We start from the raw sequence: 6,866 nt of genomic DNA on the forward strand, positions 1-6,866 counted from the left end.
AACAGCTATGTTCTGGCCCCTTGCTTGTACCCCACAGAGGTCTCACGGGCAAGGCTTGAAATACAGCTGGTCTGAGTCTCAGTCTTGTGGCCCGCCTGGGCCATGGGATCGTGGGAGGCTTGTGAGGAGCTGCTACAAGACCACTTCTCATTCTCTTCCGTGACCACCAAGGAGGCTGTCGTGAGACAGCTTGTGAAGCAATTGGATATTCAGTTTCCCACCACCTCCTGGGTTCTGACGAGCTCTGAGACTTTCTGTCTCTCCCCCTCAGGATATAGCTGCAAACTATCCTAGTCAAGCCCTTTCAATTAGCCCTTCTGACTCTGCAGGACACCAGCCAGAGCAGTTCTGAGAAGGGGGCGGTGATCACTGTGCCTTAGAGGCTGCCCTCTCCACGGACGGCAGGAAGTGCGGGGACAGCCTGAGCACACAGGACGCGGGTGGTGTCTGGGGTCTTGTTACCAAAACCAACAGGACTGTATTTCTCACCTTGTGTTGATGGGGCGGAGGGTGGGGGAAGGGGACCGGGTGTCAGGGACCGCACTAGGAGCTTTCACAGGTAGCCTCATGGTCCCCATATCAGCCTCAGAGAGGTTTAGCAACTTGCCCACATCACACTGCTTGTCAGGGGCAGAGCCAGGACTCACAGCCAGGCCATCCAGCTTCACAGTCTGAGCTTTTCTCCACTGCAGTTTGGCTATTGTTAGAGTCGGTTGCCAAGGAAACTGTGTCCCTGTCGTGCCTCCTCCTGGCCTAGGTCACCTCTGGCTCAGAAGGCAGCAAGACCTGGGACTTTCCCTGGCCGTCCAGTGGTTAAGACTCTGAGCTCCCACAGCAGGGGTCGCAGGTTCGTTCCCTGGTCGGGGAACTAAGATCCCACATGCCACGCAGTGTGGCCAAAAATAAAAAATAAAATAAAATAAAAAAAAAAAAGAAAAAAGACGGCAGCAAGACCCAAGTCAGGCACAAGCACTGCCAGGCCTCCAAGGGCACCAGCAAACAAGGTGGCCTGGCCTCTGTCCACCTCTAGTAGAACTGGCCTCGAGGGCTCCCAAAGACGACAGCCTTTCCCTGGGCCCCCATCTGTCACCAGCCACCGTTGCAGCACCAGGCATACGGTCACCCCTGCCTGGCTTCCTTTTTTCCCAGGGAGAGACAGCTTCTTTTTCTTTCTCAGTGCTCCCGTGTTATAATGGTATACCTCCCTCCCCCAACTGGTTGACAAGCAAAATTGTGGATGATGATATAATAGGACTAATAACCGGGAAGCACTGTGAATCCCCGGAGGCCAGAGATAAAATAAAACGGTGATGACAGTCGCGGCTGCTGCTGAAAGGCCACATTTACCGTGTTCCTTCCTGACGAGGCCTGTGGGCTGGCTGGCAGGGGATGGGGATTGGGGGGAGGGGGAGGCAGCGTCGCTCTGTTGCTCTAGGCATGGCCTGTGTCCCGCTGCCTAACAGACCGCCACCTGCTCTGGGGACAGGGGGTTGCATCAAATTACAGCCGGACTGTATTAGCTGCGCTGGTGGCAAGTCAGCATTTGTACCACGGATACCTCCTTGGAGAGGTCTAGAACAAATCAGCTTTGGCAGGAGGATAGATACATCGATGTGGAAGCTCCTTCTCCTAAGAAAAAACTAGCAGAAATTGGCCTAGGACATTTTCTATAGGACAAAATTTTATAGTGTTCATTTTCAGGTGACTTCTTATTTTTAAGCTGTTTTTTTTTTTTTTTTTTGGTGGTAAAATACACATAATATAAAATTTACCATTTTAATCCTTCGTAAGTGTACCATGCAGTGGCATTAAGTACACTCACATTGTTGTACAACCTTCACCACTGTCCACCTCCAGGACTTGTTCATCTTGCGAAACTGAAACTCTGTCCTCAATAAACACCAACTCTGCATCTCCCCTCCCCCGGCCCCTGGCACCCACCATCCTACCTTCTGTCTCAATGAATTTGACTCTTCCATGTCCTTCAGAAAAGTGGAATCACACAGTATTTGTCTTTTTGTGACTGACTTATTTCACTCAACATAATGTCCTCAAGGTTCATTTGTGGAGTAGCACGTGTCAGAATTTCCTTCCTTTTTTAAGGCTGAATAATATTCCATTGTATGCATAGACCACATTTTGTTTATCCATTTATCTACTGATGGACGCTTGGGTTGTTTCCACAGTTTGGTTATTGTGTCAGGTGATTTCTGTTATAACACTCTCTTCATTTTTTTATAATATTATTTATAATTTATGCCTCATTAAAAAAAAAGAATATGAGATGACTTCCTGTAAAAACCATGCTTTGTCACAGAATGGAGTAAGAAAATGGAGATCAGAAACAAAGTGGAAGGTAAAATTAAATTTTAAATGTCAGATAGGGTATTATTCAATTGGCTATCACATTTAGATTTGAGCTTCCCGGTAGCCAAAGTAAAAAGGGATACGTTGGTTCTTAGGATTCTAAAAGCATATGGTACTTTTATTAGCAAAGTTAGTTAAGTTAAATTATGACTAATTCATTGCCTCTTTCTTTGAGACTTTATTTCTCTAAATATTTTTGAAAATGAAATGAGTTTGTCTTAAACATCTTGCTGCATAGAGAGAAAACTAATAAAATAAAAGTGCTGAGATATGGGGATATATGTCTATGTATAGCTGATTCACTTTGTTATAAAGCAGAAACTAATACACCACTGTAAAGCAATTATACTCCAATAAAGATGTTAAAAAAAAATGCTGCAAACAAAACTTAGTCCAGCATGTTTGCAAGAGACAATTAAAGACACCGACTTCTTCCGGACCTAAAAGACCACGCCCCTGCCCACCATTCTCCACATTCTCCGCGGGCCACTGTGTCTCGCTCACTATATCTCTGGGCCTTGCTTCATACCCGTGATACAGAAGATGTGCAGTAAAAATTTGCTTAAAAAAAAAAAAAAAAAAAAGGATGAAGAGTGAAGTGATGTTTACCAAGAGCCCATGAAAGCAAGTCCCCAGGAACAGGTATTTTCTGAGCTTCTCCTCCAGGCCAGGCTCTGCGTCCTGTGTTTTACGTCCACAATCTTGCTTTCTTCTACCAAAAGCCCTGCCAGGTAGTAATTAGTAGGCCCATTTTTCAGACGAGAAAACTGATACAGTTGAAGAAAACCCTTAGAAGGATCTTGAAATGAGCTGGAGAAAAGCACTGGACATTGGGTTTAGTCCTACAGAGAGAAGTGAGGAAAGGACTCCTTTTCCAGTGATTTAATGCCAGACCTGCCCCCTTTGGATTCCCTGGAGCAGCCTCACCAGCTAAGCTGATTCAGGGTACATGTGGCACGGAGGAGCTTGTCCTGGACCCTGTGTCCATGCCTTCTGGCTTGGTTCTGACTGTGCTGTTGTTTTAATTTCAGGCGTATTTGGATACAAGGATTTGCACATAATAAACAATCGATATTCATCAAATTGAAAGGAATGTTGTTTACAAGGAGGACAGATTGGCTCCAAAAGTTTATCAAGATGGAAGGTAGCCTCTCCTTTCTATGGGAAGAGCATTGGAGGGCCCCAGGGGAAGCAGCAGCTTGATGGAGTGCTAGTCTGGGTGAGTCCCTCAATTTCTGAGGCTCAGGTTTCTCCTCTGCAAAATGGTAATCGTGATAAAGACCTCCCGGTGTTGCCTGGAGGTGACATATGCCGAGCTAGTAATATTTCTCTAGAGAAAGTCATCCTGGTCCGGCTGGGGATGTCTTTGACGTTTCTTTTCCAACCTCTGTTAGAAACAGACTGAACACTAGACGGCTTCCATCTCTGAGCTCCGCCTGCCTGTCTCCCGTCACACCCAACCCGCCTCTCCCTAGACACTCTGGTAGCACTGAGGACCCAGGGTGCTCACCTACCAAGTCGGCCTTACCTCCAGCTGCATCTGTCTCCTGTCGTATAATAAACAGAAAGGTTGGCAGAAAAGCCACAGACCGACCAAATAAGCTTTCTCATGTTACCCTAGGTTAGTATGTTCTGCCAAATTTTTGTGGCACAGAAAGAAAAAAATATAGCCCTTTTTTCCCCCATGGAGCCTAAGAAGTCTGGAATGTGGAAAATGCTCCTAAATCCCGATGGGATTAATTTTGCTGGAACGGATTTCAAAAACACGAATATTACCAGCAGTAAGTCACCAGCAGCACAGGACAGGTTCTCCTGTGACCTCAGTGCCACTAGCAGGCAGTTCAGGGATGCCAAAAGCTTTCTCTGCTGCGATCTGGGTTTGGGGGCAGATGTGCTCACGTTTCCAGGGCAACGCTGCTGGAAGGGTTCTGTTAGTTCCTAACAGTAAAGTCTCGGGAGAAGTGATTTTAACCAGGAAATTTGCTAATCTAGGGAGACAATGTGGAAATATCTCTTTTGTGCAAACCCACACTCTTCATGCTGGGCAGGCAGGCTCTGCGGTCTAGAGCAAGCAGTAAGCATCTGCTGTGTGCACAGCAGCATACTAGTCAGAGAGGAAAGGATGTCGGGGAGAGTGCTTTCTTGGTAATCTGAAGATGATTCCTGGGATCTACCTGATTTTGACCGCAAGAAATGCAGAATAGAAATCGATTCTGCTTTCTGTTTCTACGAATTTCCCTGTTCCAGGTATCTCATATGGAATCATACAGCATTTGGTCTTTTTTGTCTGCCTTATTTCACTTAGTCTAATGTTTAAGTTTCATCCATGTGGTAGCATGGATTAGCAGGAATAATGTTCCATTGTACGGATACACTGCATTTTGTTCGTCTATTCGTTCATCAATGGACATTTGGGTTGTTTCTGCCTTTTGGCTATCGTGAACACTGCTATGAACATCTGGTGTACAAATATTGGAGTCTCTGCTTTTAACTTTTTCTGGCTGCATTTTGTTTTTATACTAGAGCTTAGCACAATGCTTAGTTCAATAATTACTAAATAAATGAAGGAATGATTTATTGAAAAAATAAAAAGAAATGCAGAATAGGCTTTTGCCTCTTAGGAATGATCCCGTATCACTGGCCACTCCACAGAGCAACTGGAATAATTTAGCCTAAAATGTGCAGGAAGTAAGGCAAAGGTGCTGCAAGTGAGGGTCTCACGCAGTAATACGTCAAGGTCAAAGCTGTTGCTTGGTGTTGCCAAGCATGGCAACCGGTTGGCTCCAGCAACTACTTAGGTTTCCCACTGAGGATGTTGGAACTTGGCCACTTCCCCAAGAGGTCTGCAAGCAGGGGTGTTAGATGGCCACCTCTGCTCTGTGACATTTCAACAGCTTTTGGGTCCTACCCTCCAGGTGACCCCCCTGCCCCTTTCTCACTTCCACAAGGGGCACCCACCTCTCTCCCTACCTCCCACCCCTGACTGTCCCCCTCCTTAATAGCCTTGCCCGAAGCTAGAGTTCCAGGTCCATGGAGGGGCCTGTGTGGAGGGAGAGGTGCTGGAAGTGGTCTTCAGGCTTCCCTACATCTTGGGCTTCTGCACTGCACGCTATGGTTACCCCAGACTCGTGGGCAAATGGTCACAAGCTGACCATATATAGAGACCATGTGCTTTGTCCCCAGATATTCTGCAGAGGGAGAGAGAAAGTAAGAGGGAGGGAGAATGGAGGTCTGCAGGGCAATGACGTGATGTCGTTATTCCGCCGGCCCCTTGACAACGACTCCAGGCCGACCCTCTTTACCCCTGCACCACCCCTGCCCCTCCAGCACTGGCAGCTGTGTCTGCCCAGGCCATGGAACAGCAGAGTGGGGAGAGGCCTTTGGAAACGTGTGACTGGCAGATGAGGCAGCAGAAGCCAAGAATGGTGGGGATGGGGGCTAATTTAAAGAATCGAGTCTGTCTGGGGACCATTTCCCTGACTCCAGCACCCAGAGCACTTGGTCCAGCGGTGCCAGGGCACACTCGCCAGGTGACAGCCCTCTGAGCGATGGTCGGGGTCCCCGAAGGCTGAGAGCCTGCAGGGTGGGGCTGCAGTGGTTCCCCAGTATCGTGACTTGGCTGGGACTCAGGGAGCCAGTCTGGGCGCGGAGGCATCAGACCCCTGGGTGAATGCATGGCTATGTGGATCATGGTGTGGGCGTGGTGTAGGGGGAAGAAAGTGGAGGTTGGCTTTCCAGAGCCTCTCAGAAAACTCCCAGGGGCAATGGACAAAGCCCCTAGGGAAACCCCTGACTCTTCCCAACCTCAAGGAGGGGAGGCTCCTTCACCTCAACCACCCTGGCCGGGCCTCGGTTCCAGAAACGGCCTCTAACTTGACCCGACCGAGCCAACAGGCAGCGGCAGGGCTGCCGGGGTTCTAGGGCCAAGCTGCTCCTTGGATCAGACGGAGCACAGCAGCCCCATACACGGGCAGGCGCTCCCCCACCCAGGACCTGGCGCGGAGGTGAGCCTGGCCACTTTCCATGGGAGTGGGTGTCGGGCTCCCGGCTCCTAATAACCACCTTCTCTGGGTGAGTTACCTGCCTGCAATTAATTATGCAATTATCTAGGCTGGGCCGAGAAGAGCAACCATCAGGTTGTCAAGCTAGGCCATGGGGTAAGAGTGTTTCCCTCCGCAGAGCGGAAAACATTCCTTTCTGATTTCTGAGTCCCACAAGGCCAGTTGCACTTAAAGCAACACCCAGCACTTTGGGGTTAGCCCAGCTTACACATGTATTTATCATTTTTAAAACCTAAACTGTAGCTACGGAGGTATCGGTCATGCAAGCACTGCTATGCTGCTACCCTCCAGAGCTGGCAGTATTAACACGATATGGTAGCGTGGAATTTGAAGGGGACGTGGTGGTCCTTGGGTCAGGTTGGAGTTCAGAGATCAGGAAGCAGAGCAGGTGGAGGAAGCTGACATGGTTCCTGGTCTTTTCCAACCCTGCCTGCTGAA

The sequence above is a fragment of the Lipotes vexillifer genome, unplaced genomic scaffold (genome assembly GCF_000442215.2).
Source record: "Lipotes vexillifer unplaced genomic scaffold, Lipotes_vexillifer_v1.1 scaffold382, whole genome shotgun sequence".
NCBI classification, from domain to species: domain Eukaryota; kingdom Metazoa; phylum Chordata; class Mammalia; order Artiodactyla; family Lipotidae; genus Lipotes; species Lipotes vexillifer.